Source organism: Motacilla alba, chromosome 1A (assembly GCF_015832195.1).
Source record: "Motacilla alba alba isolate MOTALB_02 chromosome 1A, Motacilla_alba_V1.0_pri, whole genome shotgun sequence".
Lineage (NCBI taxonomy): Eukaryota > Metazoa > Chordata > Aves > Passeriformes > Motacillidae > Motacilla > Motacilla alba.
Window position 1 is genome coordinate 3,604,305 of NC_052031.1, and position 18,465 is coordinate 3,622,769.

The 18,465-nt window shown below is 43.5% G+C and overlaps 1 long non-coding RNA gene across 10 annotated transcripts in view; it reads left to right on the forward strand.

The window, feature by feature from the left end:
- Positions 1-18,200, forward strand: part of LOC119708566 — a 119,252-nt gene extending 101,052 nt beyond the window's left edge. For 3 of the 10 annotated variants that reach the window (XR_005259117.1, XR_005259115.1, XR_005259111.1), the window contains 2 exons: positions 10,749-10,833; positions 11,458-17,060. This is a non-coding gene — a long non-coding RNA (uncharacterized LOC119708566). Of the gene's footprint in view, positions 1-1,947; positions 17,061-17,335 lie in introns of those variants that run through there. The other 7 variants (XR_005259116.1, XR_005259112.1, XR_005259109.1 and 4 more) reach the window with 4 other exon arrangements.
- The last annotated feature ends 265 nt before the right edge of the window (positions 18,201-18,465 follow it).

Below are 18,465 nucleotides of genomic sequence, written 5' to 3' on the forward strand. Positions count from 1 at the left end.
GTGGAGTCAGGCCCTTGCAAAACCACACTTCCAGTGCTGGTGTGTTCAGACTGGGGTGACCTCTTGCCTAAGACCATACATTTCCTTCCCTTCCGCTGGCCCTGCTGCTATTCTGGGCTGTGGGCTGGCACCGCTCCTCGCCCAGCGGGCACGCTCCGGGGGCAGGTGGGCTTCCTGCTGCGTGGCTCACCCTCCACTCTGCCTGCTTCCCTCTTAACCCTCTCATTCCTCAGTCCCCGGGCTTACCCTTCTGTCCTAAAATTGGCTCAATCTTGGAATTATCCACCCACGCTCCTGGGAGAGGGGCATCCGTGTGCCCGATGCCACTGGGATCACGCAGGAGTGCAGCGTGTTCTGCACAGCAGCAGGGTCATTTTGGGGTTGTAACACTAAATCTTTCAAAAGTAATCACACTTCTAGAAGTGATTTAAGCACTCAAGTTTCTGGGTGAAAGCTGGTTGCCAGGGTTTAATCTGCGCCCTAAAGTTCTGCTGGTAGATCTGACCTGGCAGTTCTGCCTGCGTATGGGGGGACACACCAATAGCAAAATACCTTCCCTGGTAATGAGCAGTGAGGCCTTCAATGGGCACAGCAAAAACAAAAACATTTAAAATGATTTATAAAGTTGTTATTGCGTTGTAGATCTGCAGCAGAATCCATGGATGGGGTTTGGCTCTCTTGTAATTATATTTTTTAATAGTAAATTGAGATGCAAAGGAACTTACTGCAGCTGGAACTCTGTGCTGAAGAAAATGATGGGATCCAACGCCAGGAAGTTTTCATGACTGTGATTACAGCTTGTTGCTTGCACTTTCCATATAACTTTCAGTGTCACAAGTACTTTTATTTATCCATTAAGCTTCTTATTTTGGTACACTAAAATTTTTGGTTATGTTTTCCCATGGCTATCTAGTAAGTACTGAGTTTCTTTTTGGGAAGCAGGGGGACAATATGTATTTTGAGCCTAAGTACCATGGCACCTAAGAAAATAGGGTTTCTGTTCTTAATTGCCAGTTTTCTTTCTGTCTTTTATCGTGTCTTGGTTTAAAAAAAAAATCAACAAGCCCATTGTGATGCTTTTGATTAGGCTTCAGCAGAGATAATAAAAGTGTAGTGTCCCTTTGTGAAAGGACTTTTTAATTATTGTTAATGGTACTTGCCAGCTACATTTCTGAAGGGAAACGGAGGTGACCTCATCCTGAAAGTTGTCAGTCTCATGCTGGTGTCATTCACCCCCTGGAAAAGAGGTTGGGGTTTTGTTCCTTGTTGCTTCTTTTAATGAGGAGCTGTCCACAGGCCTGATAGGCTCTGTGGCTTTGGGAATGCTGTCCAAACTCTGCTTCAGTAGCAGGCTTGTTCCTGGAATGTTAAAGTGAGTTGTATCCTAGGGCATCAGCAGAGTCTCAGACCTGAGATGTGCCCATTCCAGTAACATCTCTGGCAGCAGCCAGTACCAAAGACTTTCGGGAGAGGGGATGGAGTCCTTGTAGAAGTCAATTATTAAAGATTCAAAGGGTTATTTGTGCTTTTTCATACTAGTCTAATAACCTTAGGTGTTTTCATTATGTATCTAAAACTTCAATTTCTTAACCCTTCTGCAGTCCTGGCTTTGGTATATTCTTGTGAGGTCCCCACTTCGCCCGCTAAACAGATGACAAGAGAGATTTCCTCACCCTTTGGACTGCAAAATGTGCAGGGCAGTGGAGGTTGTGTGTCTGGGGAGGTTCCAGGGCATCAGGACAAGTCAGCATTCAGTTGTGGCCGTGATGTAAATGCCAAAATATTTACAATCATTTCAGTTCATGGAGCATCTCCGTATGTCGGGAGAAAGATGACAAGGATACATTTTTGTCTCCCTTCACTGTTCTGTATTTCTTAAGCTGTTACCTCGTTTCATCTTAAATGAACCTTCTCTAAAATACCCTGAACTTTTCAATTCCATTTCAGTTCACCCAGTGCCATCTGCCACGGTGTCTGCGATGTATTTCAGTCCTGACGAAATCCCCCTTCCTCAGCGGTACCTCCGCACGCTGTCGTAAGGATGATGTGACAAGCAAAGCTGGCAAGTTGTTCCCACCTTTGTTGCCAATTATAAAGCAGTGTAAAGAGGCAAATTCTGACAGCTTGTGTCCTTAGAGGTGTTTGAATACTGAACTCGTAGTGAAATCATCAGCAGTGAGGCTCTTGAGCATCCCTGAGGCTCTGGGCTGGGCTCTCTGCTCACCTTTTGCTCAAGTAGTCTTTGCCTGACATTCATCACTTCTTCGCCTGACTCAGATGTGTATTTAAAGCTGCTGATTATTCATCAGCATCAAAACATTTACTTGTGGATACAGAGAGCACAGTTCCGTGTAAAAAGGAATAAGTTTTCAGCTGGTTTGTTTTCTAATCCTGGAGAAATCTGCAAGGTCAGTGAGCCTGGCGTGTGTAATGGGTCTCCTCACGGCTGCCAAACGTGTTGGGGACTGTGGTCTGGAACTCCCAGTTTATTTCATTCCTTTGCTTTCTGCTGCTCATTAAAAGATCTAAAAAGAATTAAAATCTCAGTGGTGTGAGATGTTCAGGCTGTCTGAAATGGTTTTCATTCTGCGGCTCCCAGATTTTGTTCAGGCGAAAGGAGCTGAAGTTTTCCTGAAGAAAACCACATTTTTCAGTAAAAACACTGAACTCTGAATTCAGGTCACCTCAGACTGACTCTACTCAGTCCTTCCTTTGCTGTCTTAAGGTGAAGATTGCAAGAGCACCTTAAAGGATTGTTCTGAAAACCGTAGTAGTTAGCACTCTGCAAGCCTGCCAAAATAGATACTAAATGCAAATATTTTTAAGCCTCCTTTTCACCTCCCAGAGTTGTTTTGCTATCTTGTTCTATGCTGAACAGAAACACAGGAGACTGAGATCTTGTCTCATTCTCGCAAACCAATGCAGAAATTGTGGCCTTTCAGAACACTCCTTGAATCACTGCTCTGTGTAGTTGTATAGTTGTGGTTCCCAGGTTTCAAAATGGGATAAAGAACTGGTTCCCAGCAGGAGTAATCACAACATAGCTCCTCTCCCATGCCAGACAAGCTTTTCATGGTGTGTTTTGGAAGTACATTTTTCACATGGGCACAACTAACTCTTGATTTAAAAAAATTATTTGAAACTACTCAGGGGCACAAATAAATGACTGCAAGAATACCAGAGAATTGAGCAACAGGCAAAGGACATGTTGTTTCCTTTAAGAATTCTGACTAGAAATGACGTCACTTAGATAGTTGGGATGTTTGTGAGCACTACAGGACTTGGAAAGGGAAAGCAAATCGGAAAAACACTGGGAAGCTGAACAATTTGTTTTGTTTTATGACTCCCTGGTCGTTTAATGAGGGAGCTATTACTCATGCGCTGTCACTGCACATCTAGAAAATTCCTCTGGGTCTAAAAACTGGCAGGGAAAAGTAGTTTCCTAAAAAACACTGAATTAATGAGATAAAACCCATTGCTCAGGAGTCCCTAACAGGAAGGGTCGGAGGCAGAGCTGTGCAGGGCTCACGGTGTGTTGGAAATCTCCGCAGGGGATTTCAGGGAGCACATAGAGCTGGCAGGGATTCAGGGAAGTGATGCAGCAGATACGCTCAGCATCTGGCTTTTAGGGTACAGAACTATGGATTTGAGCAGATAAAAAAACACAAGTTTGATTGGGGCATTGTAGCCAATCCTTGCCCTCCATTCCTTTGCATCTGAAAATATCTAGGACTGGGGTGTTTAAGAAGGAGATTTGTCCCCATGGGAAGTGATACAAAGCAATGTATTAATAATATTGACACATGAAGTGAGGGCTGTTGTATTGAAGGAGAAGAAAACGAAGTATTTGTGGTGTGGGCCTAATTATCCAGCTTTAAATGATTTTTCATGGCTTCATAATCTGTATTCCTATGGTCTGTCAGACTTCTGACTTCTTGCTTTGAGTCTGCATTGCTTTATAGATCTCTATGGTATTTTACAGGCAATACAATGCGTTTTTACTTCAGTTATTTTAGCTGGTTTAGCCTATCTTGTCACATCCACACAGGATACACATTATCCTCACCTTAACTGGAAACCTAATAGAACTTTCATGGCCCTGAGGGCAGGATGAGGGTTGTTCCAGTTAGGTGTTATAGAGAGCACAGTAAGCAAAGTGCTGTTCCAGTGTGGAAATGCAAGGGAATCTTCCTCACCAACCCCCTGACACAATTATTCCCTCGTAGCAGAAGTTACTGTAATTCCTTTTGCCAAAAAAAATGCTGATAAGGCAGAGGCTGTTAGGAGGGAAATCCATAAGGAGTCTGGAAAGTGTGATGTAAGGATTAGTAATAGAATTAGCAAGCTGCTGTAGCACTTGCCTTAAATTACAACACCTCAAACATAACCATCATAATTCCTTGTCTCACTGCAGTGCTGTGCTGTGGTCTGAATCAGTTTTGACTTCTCCATTACTGTCCTTTTAAGCACTTTCAGAATTCTTCTAATTATTCATTTTTCATCAAGATGATCACCAAATTTTCCATGCAAATACAGAAGTAGTTCAGGAAGGGTTGTGTGTTTTAAGCTTCAGATCAAAATGATGCTTAGCTGTGTCCCCCTGTACATGCACCATGTACCCTCCTTAGAAATATCCAGTGCTGAGCTTTTAAAGCACATAGATGCTCAGTTTATTGTATCCATGCTGGATTTTTGGGTGTGGAACTCAACTGCCTGGACCAGAATTAGGAAATAATTCCTACACGTGATGTGAAAAAAGTCCTGGATCACAGAGCAGAGCTTCATTCCCATTCCTGGGACAGAACGAGACTGAAAAGACTGGGGGGGGGACCCCTGAGGTGTTGAGAAGGTGGCAGAGGTATGGATGGCATGTAATTTTGGAATCAGAATAAGCACTGTAGAGGGAAACACTCCAGAGGGACCTTGTTTGTGACACATTAGACAGGGATTTGGGCATCAGTTGCTCTCAGGTTGTGTGTGCCTGGCAGGGAGCCCGGGGAAGCTCAGGTTGAGTGTGGAACAGCCTGTTGGGTACCAGGAGCCACACAAATGATGCACAAACGTGTTCAGCCTCATATTTTGCATCTGTGCTGCTCCAGTTTTCCAGGGTGGAGTGAAGCTGAAGGCTGAACAAGCACAGAAAGGGGCTCTCCTGCTTTTCAGGTGGTGCTTCAGTATCCAGTGGAAGGTTGGTGACCACCAGGGCCTCTCTGCAGCCTTGTTCTAGAAAGGGCTCTGGTGTTGGCATGGATTTTGGTGGATTTCAGGCTCTTCCAGGGCTCATGGTGGTTTATTTTATTGCAGAAAAGTCAAGGTGAGAAGCAGGTTCCCTCATGCCAGCTGGGACACCTTTGGCTGTGGTACAGCACATGCTGATGCCCCAGCAGCTACTAAATAGAAAGTTCTATCACTCCAGAGTCTAGGCACCTAAATCCTGCCAAAATCCAGGCAGTGCTGAGACAGGCCACATGGCTGATACCTGCAGACTCCCAGTCTCATGGCAGGGGACACTGTGGACAGCCATGTGTCCCTGCCTGGTGCTGCATCACCCATGAAACAGGACTGGCCTCCCCAGAGCTCCAGCCCTGTGCGTGTTGCGCTAACGCAAGAGACATTTCATGGCTTGTTACTGAAACCTAACTTAATTTTCCCGTTAATGAAGCTGTAATTGAGGTCCATTACTGTGATCATGGGTCAGCTGATTGCCCTCCTTGGCTGAGGGTGCATCCAGCACTATTTTCCCTCTACTCTGGAAGGGTTGGTGAGTGTTAGAGGCAGACCTGACCTAACTGGGGTTGCTCCCACCTTGGCACTGAAACCTCCATCCCAACACCCATCCCGAGCTTTCCTCCCAGCTCTTGCTTTACACGTGGCCTTTGGAGGGCAGATACATTCAAGGGACTGTCAGGTTTTATATTTAAACACTTTCCTCTTCTATTTTTTTCTGAAGCTTTACTCTGTCAAGGCCTGTGCAGCTGGCGTTACACAGCACATACTTTATTATCCCAGTCATCACTTCAACCGTTTAATCCTTTTAACCTTCACAGTGGCTACAGAAGGAATTATGGGGAGTGAATTTCCTCTTGAGTGAATTTCCTTGGCCACTGTTAAAACCACAAAGAAATCCAGAGTAGTTCCATGAAAAAAGGGATCTCTAGACTGAACTGTTTGCAAAGGACTGGAAGGGGTGAGAGAAATGAGAAGTCAGTCTAGCTGCAGGGAAATGGCTGTGGGGACACCACCATGGGCTGGCAGCTGCCACATTCCTGCATCCAACTTCCCAGACCTGTTCCAACCAGAGAAAAGTTAATTCAGAGCAGTCAGCCCTGCTGGGCAGGGAAAGGACCTTGCTGCCAGATGCTATTTGTGTTGTACATTATCTCCATAGGTTTTGCATCTGTCTTTCCTGCAGTTTTATTTTTTGCCTTCAAAATTCCCATTTTTCTCATTGTGTCTCGTAATTGAATTTGCAAAATACTAAAAAGGGACATTAGAATGTGCCTGTTAACAGAGGAGAATAAATTAATTACACGCTGTGAACTAACTGAACTCATTTAGCAATTGATGAATTAACTTATGTCTACAAACAGGAGAACTTGAATGCTGGCAGAATAAACAGTGAAATCTCTCATTGACTGAATCACGGGAAGTGTTTTTAGGTTTCTTTTTCCTTAGTTTAGTAATGGCCACATCTTTAGAATTAGGAAGTTATACCAGTCATTTGCAATTTAGGGTTCACCTCTGTGATTCCATCCTACACCACTTCCACGCTGACATCTGCCTCCTGAATTCATTGGAAGCTCTGATGTTTCCAGTTGCTTTTTCTTAACCAAATATTAACACTAGTTCTTCATCTTTCCTTTTTTACACTGGTCAAACTTTCAACAGCATCAATCATGCTTCCATTTGAGATTCCATCCTCACTGGATAACCGAGATTCTGGGGGTTTTGTGGTCTTCCTTAATAATATTTCTAATGTGCCCAGTGGTGTTATGTTCTCTGTGTGCACATTCTGCATCTTCTCTCTTCCCAGGTTTCCACTGCAGTAATGGATTTGATTATGCTCTCTCTCTCTCTTTAGTCAAGTCAGACCTGCACCTGTATGCATCATTTTGTTTTCCTTCCAGGATGTTTGTGTGGCTTGTACACGTGGATTGATAGCAATCTGCTGCAGCTCAGTTCCGTGTCAACAAAAAGGAGCTTTCTCCCATCCCAACCCTCTGTAAATGCCACAAAAACACCTTTGTGTTTAAGCCTCTGTTTTAAAACTTTATCTTCCTATGATGCCTGCAGTAGAAAGGCTGTTAATCTGCCTTTATATCAGATTTTATTGCTTTATTAGTCCTTATGCTTTCTCTTTTTTTTGTTTATGTCTCTCTTTCTTGCCTCAGGCAGTAAACTAGAAACCAAGCTCATTTTATTCTGTTTCATGTGAAGCTTCTAGATCAGTGTGTCTTGATCTCTGTCCTGCTGCAGTCGTTTCCTTCCTTGGAAATCACTGGGAAGGTAAACACCTACTGCACAAACTGAGTTTCTCAGGTCCCAAAGAAAATCAGAACTTCATCCATCCTTTAATGTTCCAGCTATGAGAGGCTGACCTTGTTTGCAGCTTCAAAAGGTGGAGCCAGTTGTGGGGAAGAGACAAAAAAAGATCAGGAGTAATTTGGATGCGTGTTACGTTTTCTGATGGACAAGGACATATTTTTCTAGTGCAACTAGAGTTGTTTAATGGATGTTGTAGATCAAAGCAAAACCAAATTTCTTTTCAGAATCCAGCAGCCCCTTTTCCCATCCCTTGCCTGGCTGTGTTCAATACATGGAGCACTATGTTGTCCTCTAATTAGCTCTGTAATTTCCATGGTGTGTGCCAGCATCAGTGTTTATTATTGAAGCACAGTGTCTGCTTTTATCCTCTTGATGTGACTGTCCTGTCACAGAAGTCACATGCACAAACTGAGTAGTAAAAGGGGTTCAGGAGTAAGGATTAGCAAATATTCTGAGCTGTGCATGGTTGTGCAGATGTAATTGATTGCAGCACTGCCAGATGCTCACCAGTTGATCCAGATGATCCTTGCTCAGCATGCAGTGAAGATCCCTCTCATCTCCTGGATCTTCCAGTCCCTAGCATGGCTAACAGGGCATTGATCAATCCCTAAAAATCTTTATTTTTACCATAACCGTGTGACTTCTCTGCATTTAATGGAGGGAAGCTGAAGTGGAAATGCAAACACGCATTTAAAGAAACAATTTTAGAAATTCCAGGTGCTGATCTCAGGAGGGCATCTTGCATATGCTAGAGGAATATGTTGTTTGAGGGAAAACCTGCTTCTAAATCTGTGCAAATTGAAAGGTAAATAATTTCTGTTTCCAGTACCCTGATGGAGTAAGATCTCTGCACTGGTTACTTTTCCTGCTATGAATGTTGTGGTATATAAATGTATCTGGCATATGTATTTGTCACTGTGCAGCAATAGAATATAGGAAATGAATATCTGTAAAAAATACTGATTTCTGCTTCATAGAATCACAGAATTGTTTGAGATGGAAGGGACCTTCAAGACCATCTAGTTCCAACGCTCTGCCATGGGAAGGGACACCTTCCACTATCCCGGGTTGCTTGTTGCCTCATCTGGCTTCCTTGCTTCTTCAGCATAACAAGGAAGGCTTCTAAAGTGCTTTGTTTCACTCTGAAAATATTCCTGGCTTGGGTTTCAGGGTTTTTTTGCAGTGTCATATGTGATGGGAGGAGTACAGAATATTTGTCTTTCACTGAGAGGTCCTCTGCAGTGTGTTCCTGAGGCGTGGGAATTAAGCTGAGGTTAAAACTTGAAGTGGTCTGATTGAACTTCCTATCTTCCTTAATTGTTATCTTCTTTCTGTGTGATAATTTTAATTTCGCTTCCTCTTGGGTAATCGTGGAGTAGTCTGAGTTTGTCTTTTATCAGACAGAAAAAAAAACACAGGCTAATAAAAGTTTTTGTGCTGCTTACTGTTATTTTTTAAAGATACAGAGGAGCAGTTCCTTCCAGGTCACTTTGCATGCTTTGACAGACAAAGTGCCACGATGATGTGTGGAGCAGCACAAATTAATCCAGTGCTGGAGATAAGCAGAGGGGCAGCAGCGCCTGGTTTTGAGAGCTCACTTTGTAGGGACAGAAGTGGCTGTGATCCAGCTCATGGGACAAGGATACAAACAGCAGGTGTAGTTTGGAGTGCTTCATGACAGGGGCATTTCTGCTCAGGGCTGGGATTAGAGCTTCTATTGAAACTTATATAACAGCCACGGTGCCAGGGTGGTTGCTAAAAATGATGCTCATCACTCTTACATCCCAAAAGCTGGAAGTCAGAAGAACTATTTTAAGCTGAAGAAATATTTTCGGGTTTTTTTATTCTTAATGGCCATTGTTTTTCTCCCAGACCCTACTGAGATGATTTTAAATGTGTCAGGCAGCGGTGGTGATGAAAATATGTGTTTTTATAATGTAAGACATGGACAATGAACACTGAGTTTTGTTGTGGGTGGCTGCTTCATTATCATACCCTCATTAACATACCTCAGCAATCAACAGGGAATTACATTTTTTTATTATGGCTGTCCTGTCCAGTTTCTAAAATACAACATCAGCTGTTTTTATCCAGCAAATGGTGATCCATTTGGGGGAAAAAAAAAACAAACCACTGTTTTCCTGCCCCTGCTGCCCCAAAGGTTGGTGTTCTGCAGAAGGAGCAGTCAGCTGCCATGGTGATGGGCACAGGGTGGGAATGTGGACATAAAGAGAGGGAGGCTGAAGCCAGACTGTTCCTGCTTCCTTATGGTTTCAGTAGCCCCCTCTGAATTGGATGGAGACTGATTCCAAGGATTTCACAGGTTATTTGTGGTTTTCTGCCTCAGATTCTCACAATTAGCACAAAATAATACTCAGGAGGAAAAAAAAAAAAAAAAAGAGTGAGATTCTCAAGTGGATAATGTTTGTACAGGATGTATGGATGTATGTAATTCCCTGCAGAGCAGCTTGTGCCCGTTGTGCTGGGATCTGGATGCACAGAAATCTCCCTCCTCCCATCCAGACTGAAGTCAGTTTTTGGTGATGCATAATTCATATCCTGAAGCCTTTGTCACAGAAACATCTTACTGCCTTTCCCCCAGCTTGATAAGCCTGCTTTTGTATTTTTAGGATTTCCTTCCCTGCTAATCCCCAAAATCAGCCTGATGAGGTTTCAAAACAGAATTCAGAGTGGATCTGAGACAGCTGTTACGTCAGGGATGTTGCTCTGTGCAGCAGGTGATTCTCTGGCACCTGCTATTCATGGATTCTGCCTCCACAAAGCATTATTTCCCTGTGACACCACTGCCACAGTCAGTGCATAAGTGGATGCAGCTCAAGGGATTCTGCCAGGAGGTTTGGGTGTATCTTTGGATACATCTCACAAGGAGTGCCTACACATATTTTGTTATGAAACAAAGACAGCAGGGGTTTTTTTGTGAATTTTTGGTGAGCTCTAATCCAAAATCACTCTTTCCATAGGGAGCATGATGTCTGTATTTAGTGATGGGGTAGTGGAACACCTCAATTGACTGTTCTTACTGTGAGTGCACTCACACAAGTACAGATTGTGAGGAGTCATAACGTGCTTAAAAATCTGTGTAAAACCTGCAGGAAAAGAAAACTGATTCTCAAGTTGTGTTTTAATTCATCTCTTTGCAGAAAAACACAATTCAAATAACTTCTGGTGTTTTCTTCTTCCAGGTTCTGAGGACAAACCTGTCAGTAATGAATTGTTCCAGAAGTACACAAAGAAAGCTCTTACATGGTAGAGGCTGTTTTTTCTCAGGTACAGCACATCCCTGTCCCTCCCTGCTATCAGTTGTTGTAAATACCTTGTAGCCATCAGGCCTTTCCTGCTCAAAGCTTTGAGGAGCTTTGAAAGTACAGAGATAAATGCATGGTGTGCCTGCATAATGGGTAAATTGGATGTTTCACTAGTGGGAAATAATTGCCTTCATTTGAGGGCTCTTTGCCTGTTCCAGAGGATTGTTCCCCAGATCTCTTCACTTCATAGCACTTCTCAGTGCAGCTAAACAAAGCACAGGAAGGGTGAAGTACTGTTACCAGTGTAGGAATCTTTTCAGTAATGGTTTGTCATTATTTTCCCCCTAAATGATCCAAATGCTTTGGTTTTTGTTTTTTTTTTTTTCTTGCTGTTTATATTAAGCCACCACAGACCTTCTGATGATAGTAAATTCCAGCTGTGGAGGCTTTGATTGTTTCTTGCACGTTGCTCATTTTAAGATGACAGAATTGTTCAGTGAGAGAAATTCAAATGGAAAAATTGAGGCAAACAGTCCTGTGGGGAAGGTTGAGCTCTGTGTAAAAATCCAGTAAAACTTGAGTAAGAACCTCAGAGCTCAGTGTATTGATTTTCTTGTGAAAGTTCAAGAACTGTGTTTCCTTGCAGGCTGAAACTCATCTCAGCTCCTCATGACCAGCTGAGCAAGAGAAATGGGATTTGATGCTATCCAAGGTGTAATTCCACAGTTCATGTCTTCTGCTAGTGCCAGCTTAATCAGTTTCTGCCCACTCCCAGCCATTCATTCCCAGCTCAGCAGCAATGCAGTGCCACCTTCTTCCCTGACTGTGTGGAAAACCAGAAGACTGAAAATAACTCAGTAAAGAAAAGAAACTCTTCGTTTTTTCCCTTTGTATTAGAATCATTTGAATGAATTTCATGGCCCACAGGCAGTCGTGTTGGTACTGCTGAAGGTGACAAGAAATGCAGCATCAGAGGCAGCAGTGAGCACTGGAGGGTGTCCCAGTGCTGTGTGATCTTGCTGTCAACAAAAATCTGCTCTGGGACCATATCCTGAATGAAGGGCTTTCACTAGCCACAGGATTATTTATTGAACTGCTGCTTTTCATTTATTTTATTAAGGGAGATTAACATCTTCTTGTTAGGGCAGGTTTATTTTTTTCTACTTGAGGAGATAAACCATCTCTGTGAGAAGTCAGTCAGCTTTGTGGACAGCCGTGAATGTCAATAAAGTCTTGGCAAACACAGTAGGTATTTATTCAGCATTGCAAATTAAAAACATTTTTCCTGCTTGTTTAGTGAAGGGAACAAAAAAAAGACAAATTACAGAGCGGATGAGCTCTCTTGATAGTTGGAATTCATTAAGCTGGTGGTGAAAACGCTGGGGGATTGATGGTGCAGAAAAAGAAAAGATGAAGCAGCTTTTCCCCAATAGCTGTGGCTTAAGTTCAAGTTGAAAATGACCAAAAAAAAAAAAAATCCCTTAAAGACATCTGTAACTGACTTCACAATCCCAGTTTCTGTCTGGGTAGACAGTTCTTTCTCACTGCAGTTAGTATTAATTGGTTTTTCAGTTGACAGATAATTTCTCAGTGGCTCCTCCATCTCCATCATGCCATGGGGTGTCTGCAGCAGCTCATAAATGAGATCCATGGCCAGACGTTAAGTGGGAAGTTCACGCAGTCCCTTCCCATGGTACAGACAGAGCCTTTCTGCAGACTTGTCACTCTGTCATCTTCGCTCAGCTCCACATTTTATTATTAAAAAAAAAATAAATTTAAAAAGTTCCAGTAAGTTGAGCAGTTTGTCAGATGTGATGTTCTCACAGGCCATTGTCTGCAGATTCTGGCTCTGCCTTTCTGATGGATCGTAAAGCTGTCGTGAGTGCAGCTCTAACAAAATCCATTTTCACAGCTCCTGTTATGGCAGGGCATGGAAAGGAAGCATTAGGACTTACTTTTTAATGAATTTCCTGTACAGAATCATTAGTCCACCATGGAAGTCTTTCCAAGTCGCACCCAGTGCATGCTCTGTGTGATTATCCCTGATGAATGGGATTAAGTGCCCACAGTTGACAATTGGAGTCACAGACAGTTCTCATGTCATTCCAAGTGCAGGAATTCTGCACTTCATCATTAGAAGAGAGAGGGTTCCCTACTAAGTGTTTAAATGCAGCTAAACCACCTGTAAATCACTGGAATTATTCAGCAGCAAAACAAAGCCTTTGTAAACTTCATTCTTGCAGTGCTTTAATTGCAGACAAAACTTTACTCATTCAAGTGATCCCATCAATGTCAAATAAAAACATGAATTACGAAGCTGTAAGATTACAGCTTAAAGTCACTGACGTGTCATTCCCATAATTTTCTCTGGAGGATTACAGAACACTTAATTTGTAACTGCAGAAACCTAAGTGTAATCAGATGTTCTTCCATCTACAGTTTTTTACCTAAGTCATTGAATTCTGGGTTTGTTCTTTCCTGTTTCCCAAGTTCTTACTTGTAAATGTGAAGACACTAACTGCTCTGTTCTTCTTCCCAGTTCAAGGAGGAAATTGCCCTCAGCTCTTCGGTCATTAAATCTGGGAAGGATGCAGCAGTCCAAGATTTGAAAATGTTTTAAAACTTCCGGCATCTAATTAGAAGGAGGCATCTTGGAGCAGCACAATAGCTGTCTATCTGCAGTTCATTTGGTTTTCCAATTTAGAAATGACAGTTTGCAGCCCTGATGCGAGCGTGTTTCTCATTAGCCTGTTCTAGGAACACGCAGCGTTATTACAAGTTTTGAAAGATGCTTTCTTCAAAAGTGCAAATGATATTAAATGGCAGAATTTGCTCTCTGGATAGCCACATGGAGAAGCTGTGGTCTGCAGCCATCCTAATGCTGGTGGTAAAGGCAGAGCTGGACCTCAGCTTCAAATCCGTGGATGTCATGGATCCAGCTGCATGGAAAAGATGCTGCAGCAGGAATTAGCCTTGTCCAGGGAAGACAGTTGTGAATTGTCAGTGCTTTCCTCGTTTCACAGATGGATCTCAGGTTTCTTGGGCTTTTCCCATGAGGATTTTCTTGGAGAAGAATGTGTCAGCTGTCCTGCTGACAGATAGCCTCGTGAGAACTGTCCACACTGGCTTGATTTAACCTCTTCAGGAGCTGGATTCCTGGTCTGAGCTGGTTGGGTTTGTTGTCCTTGGGGTAAATGAAGAGAGAGCTGCATGTCAGCAGGTGATGGAACTTGAGGAACAGGTGTAACTATTTTTTTTTTTTTTTTACGTGGTTTTCTGCCCCCTGAAGAGGAGATTGAGAATATTTGCCTGTCCTCAACACTCGACAGATGGGTTCATCTTGCATGGTGGTTTAGGGTCTGGAATGTCAGTTCTGCAAGGACTGGCTGAGGGTTGAAAAGGAGACTCAGGGAAGACCTTATTTACCTGAAGACCAACATTTACAGCATTTACCTGAGAGGCGGTTGTGCTGAGGTGGGAATTGGCCTCTTCTCCCAGGTAACAAGTGACAGGACAATGGCAAACAGCCTCCTGTTTCAGCAGCAGAGGTTCAGGTTGGACATGAGGAAAAATTTCTTCGCTGAAGGAGTGGTTAAGCATTGAAACCAATGGCTGAGGGCAGTGGTGGAGTCACCATCCCTGGAAATGTTCAAAAAACAAGTGGACCTGGCACTTCATGATAGGGTTCAGGGGGCATGGTGGTATTAAATCAAAGGTTGGACTCGGTAATCTTGGAGGTCTTCTCCAACCTCAGTGGTTCTGCGGTTCTAGTCAACTAAAATCAGCTTTCACAGGCCTTCCAGAGGCAGGCATGGAACATTCCCAGGTGTAATAAACTGCAGGAGGGAAAAAATGAAGATGCTTCACTCTTCTTGAAAACACTGCAGCAAGGCAAAATTCTGAACTTCTGCGTGGCTGAAGGAAAAAAGAGTTTGGTTCTGCCTGCACTTCAAAGCAGCTTTATTTTAGCCATTAGTGTTTTGTGAACCTGTGTGGAAGATTCCCAGGCAGCTGCATGCCCAGGGCAGAGCCCGGGGACACGGGCACAGCTCCGTCCTGCTGCTTCCTGCCTGCTCTGCTCCACACAGGCACTTTCTGGACAGAAAAGCTGCACAATAAATCCAGTGCTGATGTGGCCTGGCGTGGTGACAGCTCTTCCAGTAACTGCAGGAACTGCCTGCTTGCAGAGGCCCAGCCTGCTCCGATGGGTTGTTTTCCTTAAAACTGTTGTTCTGCACCAGGTGGGGCACACGGCGTCTTTGTGCCTCCCTCTGCCATGCAGACACTTTGTGGTGCCTTCTGTGCCACTGCCCGGGGTGATTTGTTCCTTTCTGAGAGGCCGTGATGGACCTGAGTGCTTCCCAGATGTCACTGAGAGCAGGGCTGTGCAAACACTCAAGGCTTGCTCGACATGGCTCTGCAGATGTGCTTCGGGTCTGATGTTTGTTCTGCCAGCTGAGATGAGGGGCTGCAGAGAGGTTATGAAAAAAAGAGAGAAAAAAAACAAAACCTGTTTGAAAGGGAGTAAATTGTCTAGAACACACTTCACTAGCAGATTTCCAGGAAACAACCCTCTGTCAGACTTCTTAGAAGCTGTGCTGGCTCCAGGTGCTGAGTGCCAGGTCTGAATAGCCCATAATAACTCAGTCCTTAACGTTAGGTTTGGAGAAAGGCTTTTCCCCTAATTTGCAAATCCCACCTCAGCCAGAGCTAGCTGACAGGCGGGCAGGTTTCCAGGCTCTCTGCACAACCTTTGGGATGAGTATTCAACCTTGGGGCACTGACGTGCAGCTTCTGTGACATGCTGGTCTTGGTGCTGCTGCTGTTGAAATGAAGGTTTGGTAACGTCTTAAGTGTTTTGCTTTTGCAGCAGTGCTGCCCTTGCTGGTGTGTCTGGATGTAGTCTTGCTGTGGGCAGAGCTCAGCAGACAGAATGTGTTAATAGAAGACAGCAGCACAGGCAGGATGAAGGTCCTTCATTCCTTGTTAAAGCCTTGTACATGTTGTTCAAGCTTGACTAACAAAATTCCTCAGAGTGACACTGCTGCAAGCAATTCTCTTGCTGTTGGTAGCACTGTAATAGAAAACAGAAGTGAGCATTTGAGTGACTCACACCAAAATCAAGGGTAAGAATAAGAAAAAAGCATCAACTGTTTAACAGGAAAAATAAAAACCCGACGTGGCTAGGTATTCTTCTGTGGCATTTCCAATTTATTGTTACAGGAATATCCTCCCAGCTAGACTCAAGCTCCCTCAGGAAGCTGGTTTCATATGGTGGTTTAGATTTAACTATTCATTGTCTAGCACCATTTGAAATCAGTGTTCTTGGAGGAAGAATGCCTGCCTTCATCAGGGAAACAGACCCTCGGGAGCCTCAGAGGAAAAGAAGAGAAAGTCAAGATCTTCTGTGTGGTTCTGCCACTCCAATATAACCTCCACCACTAAACAAAGTCCCTCAGTGGGACTCCAGGGGTCTGTGACCCAGGTCACCCCTGGGAGAGCGATGCAAAGAGTGATTTCAAAGGCAGAAATTCTGCTGTTGTCATGTTTATAATATTTGTGAGTGGCGAGCAACAACTTCAGAACCCAAGAAGATTTAGAGACAGAAATGAGGCAAAAACGTAAAATACAGAATTGTCACTCAGTATTGAAGATGTTGATTTTAATGCCTCAGCTAGTAAAAACTACTAGAACTGGTTCATACAGCATGGTAAGGAATAAGGAGGGAACTACAACGCAGCCTAAATTCTTAACTCAAAACCTGTTTTCAGCCTTACCTAGATCTGTTTTTCTTACCACTTCATCACACTTGTAAATACTTTGTACATGTATCATACAAGACAAATTTGAAGCAGGTGATTCTGCATTGAAGCACTGGGAGTTCTGGGTGCTGTTTGCATCCCTCCTGTGCGTTTGGCTTTTTGTTGTGGCATGTTTGCAGATCAGAATGTTACTTATTTTGTGTGACAAGACTTGCCAGCGTGCAGTTCAGTGCTTGGATGTGCTCACGGAAATGGCCAGCAGCTGAGAATTAGACCACAGCTGGTTGGTCATATTGTCCAAGTCTGCTGAAATCTGGAGAAGTCTTTCAAGATTATATTTTTGAAGTATTTTACTATACTAAAAAGTGTGTGTACCTAATGGTTGATGTTGAAAATTTTCGCTGTCTAAACCTTTTGTTTTCTCACCAGTGCTTTAATAAGAATTATACCAAGTATTTGGGGATTCTCCAATGTGAAATGCAGTCCAGCACATCCTTGCAGATCTCCGTAACCCCTTTAGAGGATGACTGATTTCTTTTGGTGTTCAGAGTCAATAATAATTTCTAGCACCATTTGAAATCGGTTATAGTGATTGGGGAATTGCACCTCGGGAATTTTTACAGAAGAGGCTCTGGAGAGAAGCTTTAACGGTGTGAAAACAGGGAAGTGTGTTGTTTTAGTGAATGGAATTGCAGAAATGCTACAAGTTTAAAGTGGGAGGTGGAGAAGTGTAAAAATGTATAACCCAAGATCTTGGTTTAGGTCCTCTGTGTGAAGATGATCCTTGGAATGGTTCGGAAAGCCTTACGGTGCTGAGAGGGAAGATCAAGGGAGATGGTTTTCCCAGTGAGAATAACCAGTGTGGACTTTGGCTCAAAGAAGAAGAACCCCACCCTGTTGGCTTAATGATCTGTCTGTGAGGTATGAGGAAATAAAAGGAGCAGCAGGAAACCTTCCAGTGTGCAGCTCCCATACTCTGGATGTGCTGAAAGCAAGATCTCATGAAGGTTTTTCCCTGCCAGCCTGAGAGCTTCTTCCATTCTCCTCTCGTACACTCCTTATAGAGTGAGCCATAAACAACCTGAGTCACCTCTCCAAGGGTGTTTATATGAATTCCTCTGAAATTCCAGTTGTTCAGAGACACAGCAGGCTGGAGGCAGAGTCAAAGGTGAGTCCTGTCCCCAGTTCCAGCAGGATCTCCCTATCCATGAAGACAATCTCTGAAAATCATCCTTCAATCAGCTGATCATTGTACATCCAGCTTTTTGGGAGTTAATGACACCAGCCAACCTACAGCAACACATCACACACCAACCTGCAGCAAGGCATCCCTGTAGCAGGGGATGTTTTCCTGGATGTCCTGGTGAGTTCAGCAATGTACTGCTTTTCCCACTATTCCATGTGGGGTAACTAAAAAAAAAAAGGGTTTTGCAAACAAGTGGAGTGACTTCTGAACATTGAGAGGATTTTCTAAGGTTGTGGCTGGCTGTTGGACACAAATCTACCTTCCTTTTATCCCCTCCAAATTTTTTTATGTATATGAAAATATATTGAATTTTGGTAAGGAGATAGAGTGACAGGACAAGGAGGAATGGCTTTGAACACCGAACAGGATTAGATTAGATATTAGGAGGAAATTTTTCCCTGTGAGGTTGGTGAGGCCCTGGCACAGATTGCCCTGAGCAGCTGTGGCTGCCCCTGGATCCCTGGAAGTGTCCAAGGCCAGGTTGGACGGGGCTTGGAACTCAGGATAGTGGAAGGTGTCCCTGCCTATGGCAAGGTGGGTTGGAATGAGATGGTCTTTATTTCTAATTAAGATAATAAAAAAACAAATGGGACTTCTGTGACCTCTTTCGAGTCTTTTGCTTCCCATCCATTCATGAAATCCACCC